The following is a 12300-nucleotide window of genomic DNA, read 5'->3' as shown; positions in this document are numbered from 1 at the left end:
TGTCTATTTCATGAGTCAAATTTACTCCAAGTATAAAGGTTAAATAGAGGAGAGAATAGCATTGCAATTTTAAGATATAAAGACTTTTGTGATTATGAAAGACTAGACATTTTACAGAAACAATTTCATGTTCACTAACATTTGGCTATATACAAACTTTATATGCCTCCAAACCACAACAAAGTACATTTGTAATAAAATTTCTTTTGTGAGTTAGTCACACCAAAGTTAAAAGTGAAGATAGATGAATAGTTACATATTATAACACAGCTAATCATATATTTTCTCTCTACTTCACAGAATATACTGAGACTGGAGATGTGATGTCTTTTCCATCTTTGTATGGAAAAGTATGCTTCAATGAATTTACATGAAAAAATGGAGCTTTATTTCTTTATTTATTTTATATATTATATGTCATCCATTTAATTTGCATTTTGACTCATGAACTATTTACATTTTCCAAATATTAATTCAACTAGTACCACAGAAGTTCAATATTCATTTGGAAGTGCTATGAACATATCAAAATATCCATAAAAATTGTTTCTGGAATTGTGCTTATTATTATTTCTTTAAGAATCTATTTCCTTCCCAGTCATTTCAATAAATTATCCTGAAGCATATTTAAGTTGTTCTGTCTTTTTTTGAAACAAAATTTTTCTCTTTAATATTAACTTTGAGTTGTTATTAATGTTCAAGATAACCTTGAAAGAATACTTTGAAATTCGAACATTTTGAATTGAATATTAAAAGATATGAAAAAGGGGAAGATAAAAAGGATGGTTTTATACCCCATGTGCTATAGAAAGTTTTGGTTTATGTCTATTTTTCCAGTGTCATTATTGTAGCTATGCCTTTCACTTTCAAAATGATCCAGCATTAGATGTTAAATTTTGTGGCGTCCCTGGGATAAAAGTTTTAAACGTGAAGTCTGAAACATAACTTGCCAGAGGGTGGTTATGTGATGCTGTAAGAGCTTTAACTTCAGGTGGATGAAATGGTCAGTGCAAAGAATTTTACTGATGTCTTGATCACATATTAAAAACATGATTTGTGTACTGTATAATGCATGACAGATGATCTCTATTGCTCCACCTTGCTGACATTGCTTGCACCAGAGCACCAAAGCATTCTACTAATCAAAATGAACTGGATAATGTGGTGTTAGCCAGAAAGTGGGCATGTGAAACTCTGACAGCCATTAATTCTAACTGTGAAGTAATCGTTTATGGTGATTATGTCACTTTCTACACCAACTCCTCCACTTGTACATTCAATTATATCTTCTTGAGTTTATGCAGTGACTCGTGTCTATCAATTATCCTATCTTTCTTATATTTCCAGTGTTTCCTTGGCCTTATTCCATAAGCATAATGGAAGACCTGCTTATGCTATAATATCTTCCATCATTAAAGAACAAAATTGCATCCTTAACAGTGTACCTCCAACCCTCTCTCAATTATTTAGATAACTTTATATCAATTGTCATACAAAAACATCCATAGTGCTGTTTCCATATCTCATATCTTATTCTATTATTAACCCACTCCAATCAAAATTTTGTCCCCCACTGAAACCACTTCATTTCAAGGTTATCAATAATTTTCACATTGCTGATTTGTGTTCATTTTGCCCAGTCTCTCAGTGTTATTTGGTAGAATTTATCATCTTTATTTCCTTGAAATATCATTCATTTCTTCATTTAAAATCCTTAACCTAATAAACCTTTGGTTTCTTTCTTTTTTTTTTTTAATGTACTTTAGGTTCTGGGATACATGTGCAGATCATGCAGGATTGTTGCGTTAGGTACACACATGGCAGTGTGGTTTGCCGCCTCCATCCCCCCGTCACCCACATGTGGCATTTCTCCCCATGTTATCCCTCCCTGACCTCTCCCCACTGCTGTCCCTCCCTCAGCCCCCACAACAGACCCCAGTGTGTGATGCTCCCCTCCCTGTGTCCCTGTGTTTTCATTGTTCAGCATCCAGAATGGAAAATCCAACACCACATGTTCACACTCATAGGCTGGTGTTGAACCCTTGGTTTCTTCTTTATCTCACTAACCACTTCTCAGTCTCCCTTCTTGTATTTTATCCTTTTCCAAATACTTAAAGGTTGGAGTACTCTAGGGGTTAGCCTTACCCTGGCTGATCCTGTTAAGATCCTTGGCTTTAAGTATATTCTTATGCTAACGACTTCCAAATCTATATCTCCAAACTTATTTCTGTTGTGAACTCAAAATTCATGCACTCAACTGCCTTCTTAATCTCCACATCTAATTATCTAACTAAAAATCTTATACCTGGCATGGCCTAGCATAGCTCATAATCTGAATCTTTACTCAATCTTCTCCACATTAATACATAGCCCCACACTCCTCTGTCATCAAAAATAAAAACTTTAAAGTCACTATTGATTTCTTCTTTCATCCTTGTTTTGGATTGGACAGTGCCCCTCAAAATGTCATGTCTTTCTGGTAGCTCACTATTTGGAAGTAGGTCCATTTCAGATACAATTAATTGAGATGAGGTCATAATGGAGAAATATGGACCTTTAAGCCAGTAAGACTGTTTACTGTTACAAGAAGAGACACAGACAGAAACATAGGAGAGAATGTCATGTGATGACAGAGCAGAGATTGTAGTGATGCATCTATGAGCCAATAAATACCCAAGATTTCTGGCAGCACCATAAGTTAAAGCACCAGAAGTTATTCAGAGATCATGTACCTAGTAACACTTTATTTTGAAATTTGAGCCTCCAAAACTATGAGAAAACAAATTTCGGTTGTTTTAAGTCATTTGGCTTATGATACTTTGTTACAGCAGCACTAGGAAGTTAATACAGCTTTTATACCCATTTATCAATGAGTATAGAAACTTCAACCTAAGAAATTATGTTGAATTTCTCCACTGCTCGTTAGCTCCACCATTAATAGTTTATATTGACTCATCATCATAATCTCTTTCTAAAATACTATCATGGCTTCAAAATTGACTTCTCAGTTGCCCCTTCTGCTCCTATATATTCAAGGCCTATCTGTAAAATCCAGTTTAAACAATTTTCCATTTTTTTAAGACATAGACACACTTATTCTAAATGTAAGATGCAAAAAGAAAGGCCCTAAAGTGGCTAAAGCAAGTTAGAGAAAGAAGAAAATACAAGGTAAATCACTTTTTCCAATGTTAATGCTTACATTACAGCTATAGTTATCAGGATGGTGTGATTACTGGTGGAGAGAGAGGTCCACAGATCTCAGAAACTTACAGTGAATCCATATAGGCATATTAAATATATTCAATTAAATTTTGACAAAGGCAAAAAAGCAGTTCTACAAAGTTGGAAGAGACTTTTTAGCGAATAGCACTACATCAATTGAACATCCACAGGTAAATTTTTTAAATAGCCTCAATCTCTCACTGTATACAACAATTCATTTTAAACTAATCAACAGAAAACCATAAAATTTTTAGAAAAAAGGAGAAAATCTTTGTGATATAGAAGTAGGCAGAGTTCTTTGACACCAAATGATGTCATACGCAACAAAAGATCCATACCAAAAAAAAAAAAAAAAAAAAAAATCAACCCATCAAAATTAGAAACAAAAAAAATACCCTGTTAAGAATACCAAAGAAAAAATTACTTTTGTTCTAAAATCATATTTGTAAATCATACATCTGATAAAAGAATTACATATAGAATATTATTTAGAAAACTCTAAGGAAATTACAAACAGAAACAATCTATTAGTAATTCGGCAAAATGCACTATGAGACATTTTACCAAAGAGAATCTACATTTGGCAAGTAAACACATAAAAAGATGATATTCAACTTATTACCATCATGAAATGCACATTGAAATTACAATGTGATATCACTGCCAACCTATTAGAGTGGGTAAAAAGATGTAGTTGTCCCTAATGCTGATAATAATGCAAAGAATCCAGGCCAATTATTCATGGCTGATAAGAATGTAAAATGTTAAAGCCACTCTGAAAAACAAGTTGACAATTTCTTCCAAAACTAAGCTTAATTACAACAGAGAACTCAACAATTCTATAATTGCACATTTATCTCCAAAGAAATTAAAACATTTTGGTAGAAACCAGTATACAAACATTTACAAAAGCTTTATTCATTCTAGCCCCAAACTAAGAAATATTCAGATGTTTTTTGATGTGTATGTGGTTAAAAAAACATGGAGCATTCATGTCATAAAATACTACTCATCATATCAAAAAATACTACTCACTAGCAGCAAAATATTAAAAAAAAAAGCTATTTATACATATAACAACATGAATGGATCTCAAGAAAATTATGCTGGGTAATAAAAGTCAATCTCATATGATATATACACTATGATTTCCATGTAAATTTCTTTACCCTGTGAATCTATAATTGTTTCAAAATAAAAAGTTTAAAAATGGACCATAATGGTCGGGCGCGTTGGCTCAAGCCTGTAATCCCAGCACTTCGGGAGGCTGAGGCGGGTGGATCACGAGGTCAAGAGATTGAGACCATCCTGGTCAACATGGTGAAACCCCGTCTCTACTAAAAATACAAAAAATTATCTGGGCATGGTGGTGCGTGCCTGTAATCCCAGCTACTCAGGAGGCTGAAGCAGGAGAATTGCCTGAACCCAGGAGGCGGAGGTTGCGGTGAGCCGAGATCGCGCCATTGCACTCCAGCCTGGGTAACAAGAGCAAAAAAACTCCGTCTCAAAAAAAAAAAAAAAAAAAAAAAAAGGACCATATTTTCTTATTAAGTTTTATTACTAAGGTTTTTAGTACTATTGGAATCTTATAAAAATGTGTATCTGAAATTGAGAATCAAGGGCAACCTACCTTTCCTAAAAGTTGTAGTATGTCATAGGAAATAAGAAGAGGAAATAATTCAGTCTTTCATTCAAAACCTTTTCTTGGGGGTGTAGGTATTCTTTTCAGAAAATATAAGCTTGATTACTTAAATCAAGCTTTATGGTGAACAAAACTAGAAAATATGGATTAAATACTTAAAAATGTCTTTTGAAGACACCGGGGAACGGGCAAGTTAAAAAGTACTTGTAAGACTGAGGGAAGAAAATATCCCCTAAAGACAAGTCCAGCGTTGATGCCTTTGTTAAAATACTAGGAATTTTGCAATAATGAGAGCACAAACTAAGAGCCTGAGAAGCTGACCCACAGACTTAGGATATCAAAATTGTACTTGAGAGCTGCCAAGGATGAGGGATACTAGAAAAATTCCTAAGATATTTGCTGAGTTGATGAAAAATATACTTCACCAGTAAAGTTGAACTGAAAGTGGACAAATCTCACTGAAGCCCAGTTTGAATAATATCAGTGCCTGATTGAGTAACTTAGGTGGATTAAGATACCAACTGGATATCCCTATGGAGGAATTAAGTGTTGATGCCTTCCTAATAGGATACACAAAAATCAATGCCAGATGCACAACAGAGCTAAGTGTGAATGGTAAAACAATAAAACTTCCAAGAGATAACAGAGAAAGTACACAGATGGGCCTTGAAGGCATAGGAGCCTGAGTAATGTTTGGTCAAGCAAAAAATCATTGTCAATGCTGGCTTCATCTACAATTCTCAGTCTACCAATGGAGATCATTCAAATCACCACAATGCCAGGAAGCCCAAAACTGCTTATTATCAGGGTTTCTTGTAATGAGTTAGTCATGCAAGCATATTCTAGATGTACAAATAGCATAAATCATGGAGAACCACCCTCCCTAGACCACTTGAGCTTAGGACTTTGCGACCAGCCTGGGCAACACGGTGAGATCCTGTCTCTACAAAACATACAAATATTAGCCAGGTATGGTGGTACACACTTGTAGTACCAGCTACTTGGGAGGCTGAGGTGGGAAGTTTGCTGGGGACTGGGTGACAAAGGTTGTAGTCAGTCAGAATCACAGCACTGCACTCCAATCTGGGTGACAGAGAGAGACCTTGCCTCAAAAAAAATAAAATTAAAAAAATAAAAAAATAATAAAAAAAAGGAAAGGTGGGAGAATCTGTGCACACACATACACCACAGAGGAAAGATGGCCATGTGAAGATGGAGGCAGAAGTTGGATGATGCAGCTACAAAATACAGCTACAAGTTTAGGGATGCCAATGATGGCTAGCAACCACCACCGGAAGTAGGGAGAAGCAAGGAAGGACTCTTCCCTAAACCCTTCAGAGGGAGCATGGTTAACACATTGATTTTAGACTTCTACCCTCCCAAACTATGAGACAATGAATTTATGGCTTTTTTTTTTTTTGACCAATTAGTTTATATTTCTTTGTTACAGCATCCCTAGGAAACTAATATAAAAAGGCACTAGATTTTGGTTAGATTTTGTTAAAAACTGGTTGAAATATTGGCTCAAATTATTTATCAAATAAAACACTGGAAAACTTAGCTTTATTGGAATTATTGAAAGCAACTTTTGCAAATGGGAAGACATTGAAATTTATTCTTCAAGAGAGAATTTTTTTTTTAATTATAAAAGCTCAAATAGATTTGTGTATGTTGAACCAGGCTTGCATCCCCAGGATGAAGCCTACTCGATCATGTTGGATAAGCTTTTTGATGTGCTGTTGCATTCTGTTTGCCCGTATTTTATTGAAGATTTTTGCATCAATGTTCATCATGTATATTGGCCTGAAATTTTCTTTTTCGGTTGTGCCTAAGCCAGGTTTTGGTATCAAGATGATGTTGGTCTCATAAAATGAGTTAGGGAGGATTCCTTCTTTTTCTACTGTTTGGAATAGTTTCAGAAAGAGTGGTACCAGCTTCTCTTTGTATGTCTGGTAGAATTCAGCTGTGAACCTATTTGGACCTGGATTTTTTTTTGGTTGGTAGGCTATTACTTGCTGTTTCAACTTCAAACCTTTTTATTGGTCTATTCAGGGATTCAGCTTCTTCCTGGTTTAGTCTTGGGAGGGTGTAAGTGTCCAGGAATTTACCCATTTCTTCTAGATTTACTAGTTTATGTTCACAGAGGTGTTTGTAGTAATATCTGATGGTAGTTTGTACTTCTGTGAAATTGGTGGTGATATCCCCTTTATAATTTTTAATGCATTTATTTGATTCTTCTCTTTTCTTTTTTATTAGTCTAGCTGGTGGTCTATCTATTTTATTGATCTTTTCAAAAAAAAGCAGCTCCTGGACTTGTTGATTTTTTGAAAGTTTTTTTTTTTGTGTCTCTATCTCCTTCAGTTCTGCTCTGATCTTTGTTATTTCTTGTCTTCTACTAGCTTTTGAATTTGTTTGATCTTGCTTCTCTAGTTCTTTTAATTGTGACAATAGGGTGTCAATTTTAGATCTTTCCTCACTTCTCATGTGTGCATTTAGTGCTATAAATTTCCCTCCAGACACTGCATTAAATATGTCCCAGAGATTTTGGTATGTTGTGCCTTTGTTCTCATTGGTTTCAAAGAACATCTTTATTTCTGCCTTCATTTCATTATTTATTTAGTAGTCATTCAGGAGCAGGTAGTTCAGTTTCCATGTAGTTGTGCAGTTTTGAGTGAGTTTCTTAATCCTGAGTTCTAATTTAATTGCACTGTGGTCTGAGAGACTGGTTGTTATGATTTACATTCTTTTGCATTTGCAGAGGAGTGATTTACTTCCAATTATGTGGTCAATTTTAGAGTAAGTGCAATGTGCTGCTGAGAAGAATGTATATTCTGTGGATTTGGGGTGGAGAGTTCTGTAGATGTCTATTATGTCTGCTTGGTCCAGATCTGAGTTCAAGTCCTGGATATCCTTGTTAATTTTCTCTCTTGCTGATCTAATTTTGCCTGTGGAGTGTTAAAGTTTCCCATTATTATCATGTGTGAATCTAAGTCTCTTGGTAGGTCATTAAGAACTTGCTTTATGTATCTGGGTTCTCCTCTATTGGATGGATATATATTTAAGATAGTTAGCTCTTCTCGTTGTATTGATCCCTTTACCATTTTGTAATGCCCTTCTTTGTCTCTTTTGATCTTTGTCGGTTTGAAGTCAGTTTTATCAGAGACCAGGATTGCATTTGTCGCTTTTTTTGCACTCCATTTGCTTGATAACTCTTTCTCCATCCCTTTATTTTGAGTCTAAGTGTGTCTTTGCATGTGAGATAGGTCTCCTGAATATAGCACACTGATGGGTCTTGACTCTTTATCCAATTTGCCAGAGTGTCTTTTGATTGGGGCATTTAACCCATTTACATTTAAGGTTAATATTGTTATGTGTGAATTTTGCCTTCTAGTTCATGTAGTTTCTTCATTGTGTTGATGGTCTTTGCCATTTGGTACAGTTTTGCAGTGGCTAGTACTGGTTGTTCCTTTCCATGTTTAGTGTTTCCTTCAGGAGCTCTTGAAAGGCAGGCCTGGTGGTGACAAAATCTCTCGGCAATGGCTTGTACATAAAAAATTTTATTTCTCCTTTACTTATGAAGCTTAGTTTGGCTGGATGTAAAATTCTGGGTTGAAAGTTCTTTTCTTTAAGGATGTTGAATATTGGCCCCCACTCTGGTTTGTAGGGCTTCTGCTGAGAGATTCACTGTGAGTCTGATGGGCTTCCCTTTTTTGGTAACCTGACCTTTCTCTCTGGCTACCCTTAGCATATTTTCCTTCATTTCAACCCTGGTGAATCTGATGATTATGTGCCTTGGGGTTGCTCTTCTTGAGGAATATCTTTGTGGTGTTCTATTTCCTGGACTTGAATGGTGGCCTGCCTTGCTAGGTTGGGAAAGTTCTCATGGACAATAATCCATCTCATAAACAGAACCAAAGACAAAAACCACGTAATTATCACAATAGATTCAGAGAAGGCCTTTGACAAAATTCAACAGGTCTTTATGCTGAAAACTCTCAATAAAAGAGATAATGATGGAATGTATCTCAAAATAATTAAATGCTATTTATGGAAAAAACATACAGCCAATATAATATTGAATAGGCAATAACAGGAAGCATTCCCTTTGAAAATTGGCACTAGACAAGGGTGCCCTCTCTCACCACTTCTATTTAACATGGTATTGTCTATTTTGGCTTTTGTTTCCAATGCTTTTGCTGTTTTAGTCATGAAGTCCTCTCCCATGCCTATATCAGGCAAGAAAAAGAAATAAAGAGTATTCAGTTAGGTAAATAGAAAGTCAAGTTGTCTCTATTTGCAGGTGACATGACTGTATATTGAGAAGACCCCATCATCTCAGCAGAAAATCTCCTTAAGATGATAAGCAACTTCAGCAAAGTCTCAGGATACAAAATCAATTTGCAAAAATCATAACAATTCCTATACACCAATAACAGAAAAACAAAGAGTCAAATCATAAGCAAACTCCCATTCACAATTGCTACAAAGAGAATAAAATACCTGGGAATACAACCAATAAGGGACATGAAGGACCACTTCAAAGAGAACTACAAACCGCTGCTCCACAGAACTGGAAAAAAATCACCTTAAGCTTCATATGGAAGCAAAAAAGAGTCAGCATAGCCAGGTAAATTCTAAGCAAAAAGAACAAAGCTGAAGGCACCACAATATCTGACGTCAAACTATACTACAAGGCTAAAGTAATCAAAAGAGCATGGTACTGGTACCAAAACAGAGATAAAGACCAATGGAACAGAACAGAGTCATTGGAAGCCCCACATCTACAACCATCTGCTCTCTGACAAACCTGACAAAAACAAGCAATGAGGAAAGAATTCCCTGTTTAATAAATAGTGTTGGGAAAACTGGCTAGCCATGTGCAGAAAGCTGAAACTGGACCCCTTCCTTACACCTTATACAAAAACAACTCCAGATGGATTGAAGATTTAAACATAAGACCTAAAACCATAAAAACCCTAGAAGAAAGCTAGGCAAAAGCATTCAGGACATAGGTGTGGGAGGATTTCATGACTAAAACACCAAAAGCATTGGAAACAAAAGCCAAAATAGACAAATGGGATCTAATTAAAATTCAGAGCTTCTGCACAGCAACAAAAATAATCATTAGAGTGAACTGGCAATCAATAGGATGGGAAAAAATTTTTTCGAAATACTCATTTGACAAAGGGCTAATATCCAAAATCTACAAAGAACTAAAACAATTTCACAAGAAAAAAACAACCCCATCAAAACGTGGGCAAAGGATATGAACAGACACTTTTCAAAAGAAGACATTTATGTGGCCAAGAAACATGAAAAAATGCTCATCATCACTGATCATTAGAGAAATGCAAATCAAAACCACTTTGAGATATCATCTCATGCCAATTCTAATAGCGATCATTAAAAAATCTGGAGACAACAGATGCTGGCGAGGATGTAGAGAAATAGGAACGCCTTTACACTGTTGATGGGAGTGTAAATTAGTTTAATCATTGTGGAAGACAGTGTGGCAATTCCTCAAGGATCTAGAAATAGAAATATCATTTGACCCAGCAATCCCATTACTGGGTATATACTCAAACGATTATAAATCTTTCTATGAAAAAGACACATGCACACGTATGTTCATTGTGGCACTGTTTACAATAGCAAAGACCTGGAACAAACCCAAATACCCATCAATGCTAGACTGGATAAGAAAAACGTGGCACATATACAGCATGCAATATTATGCAGCCATAAAAAAGGATGAGTTCATGTCCTTTTCAGGGACATGGATGAAGCTGGAAACCATCATTCTCAGAAAACTGACTCAGGAACAGAAAACCAAATACTACATGTTCTCACTCACAAATGAGTGCTGAACAGTGAGAACACATGGACAAAGGGAGGGGAACATCATACACTGGGGTGCCCACCTTCAAGGTCTTAAATTCAACTGTACTTTCGTAATTTTTTATGACATAAATTAATAAATTCCTTTCTTGTTTTTGTCAATTAGAGATAAAGTTTATTTCTGTCACTTGGAACTATGAGATCCCTGACAACATCAAATCCAATTCCTGTATATCATGTTTCTCTACTAGTAGATCTTTCACTGTTTAGAGCTATAGAACTTAACTTTTTGAAAAAACAATCTGAGACTGAGATTTTCATCACACAATTAATGTTATAGTCAGTTTGCTCTGCCATAACAAAATAACATAAACTGGATAAATTAAACCACAGAAATTTATTTTTTGTAGTTCTAGAGTCTGGAAAGGCCAGGATCAAGACATTGGAAGATCCAGTATCTGATGAGAATCCTTTTCTGGTGTGCAGACAGTTGTCTACTGGCTGTATCCTCACAAAGCAGAGAGAAAGAGGTTATCTCTCTGGTGTCTCTTCTAAGGGCACTAATTCCATTCAGAGGGGCTCCTCCCTCATAACCTAATTGCCTCCCCAAAACTTCACCTCTAGATACCATCACATTGGGGATTAGGTCTTAAACATATGAATGTAGAGGGGGCACACACATTCAGTCATAACCATTAAAATAACACATGAATTCACAAACTTGGTAGGTCTTGTGAAAATTAGGAGAGTAGAGCCCCAGTTACCAAGTATAATGTATTGAAATAGATGGAAGTATTAGTGAATCCTTCACTTCAAAATGTTTCTGAATATTTTTCCCACTGCAACTCTTTTTCGTAATAAAATAATTTGTTTGTTTAGTTTTGGTAATGGTTACCTTAATTTCCCATTCTTTACTATTGTTTCACCATAAGCAAGATTCAAGTTGACTGGAAATCCAAAGTACAACTGACCAACCAAGCAACCAAACAAACAAAAACCTAGAACAGGCTTCCCTGAATTTATAGCAGAGTATATGACTGGTGTTTTAGGAGCTGAATCTGGCTAGTGAACTTTAGTCCTTTAAGGAGAAGAGGATTTCACATTGTGTAGTAAAAAAATTGCCAACATAAAATTCAGGAGATTTTAGGCATGAATCCACATATCTAGTGTTTGTTGTTGTTGTTGTTGTTGTTGTTGTTTTTCTGTAAGCCCCAATATTGGGTTACACTTGGATTTTGTATTCTTGAATGGCAAAAATAGATTTGAAAGAACAGTGGAAAGGGGGGTGAGGCATGTATTCTTCAGTTCACTATTAGCATCATGATTTTTTTCACAACTTTTTTATTTTACTCATGTGTGAAATGAGGCTCTACAGGAGCATTTTTAGCCATAATGAAAACAGAAACCTTCAGAAACATCTGTAGATAGATATTTTAATTCTACTTACCCATCACATCCTTGTGTTTATAGGCAAAGCATAGATGACTATCATTTCACCTATTCACCCCTAATAAACCTTAAAAAGTATTTTCTGCCCAAGTATAGCTGACTAAGAACTCCAGTGAGAGGCACACAGAAATTGAAATTGCCTTTTTGAG

Source organism: Saimiri boliviensis, chromosome 3 (genome assembly GCF_048565385.1).
Source record: "Saimiri boliviensis isolate mSaiBol1 chromosome 3, mSaiBol1.pri, whole genome shotgun sequence".
Lineage (NCBI taxonomy): Eukaryota > Metazoa > Chordata > Mammalia > Primates > Cebidae > Saimiri > Saimiri boliviensis.
The sequence above is the reverse complement of the archived record's forward strand: the minus strand, read 5'-3'. Positions refer to the sequence as shown.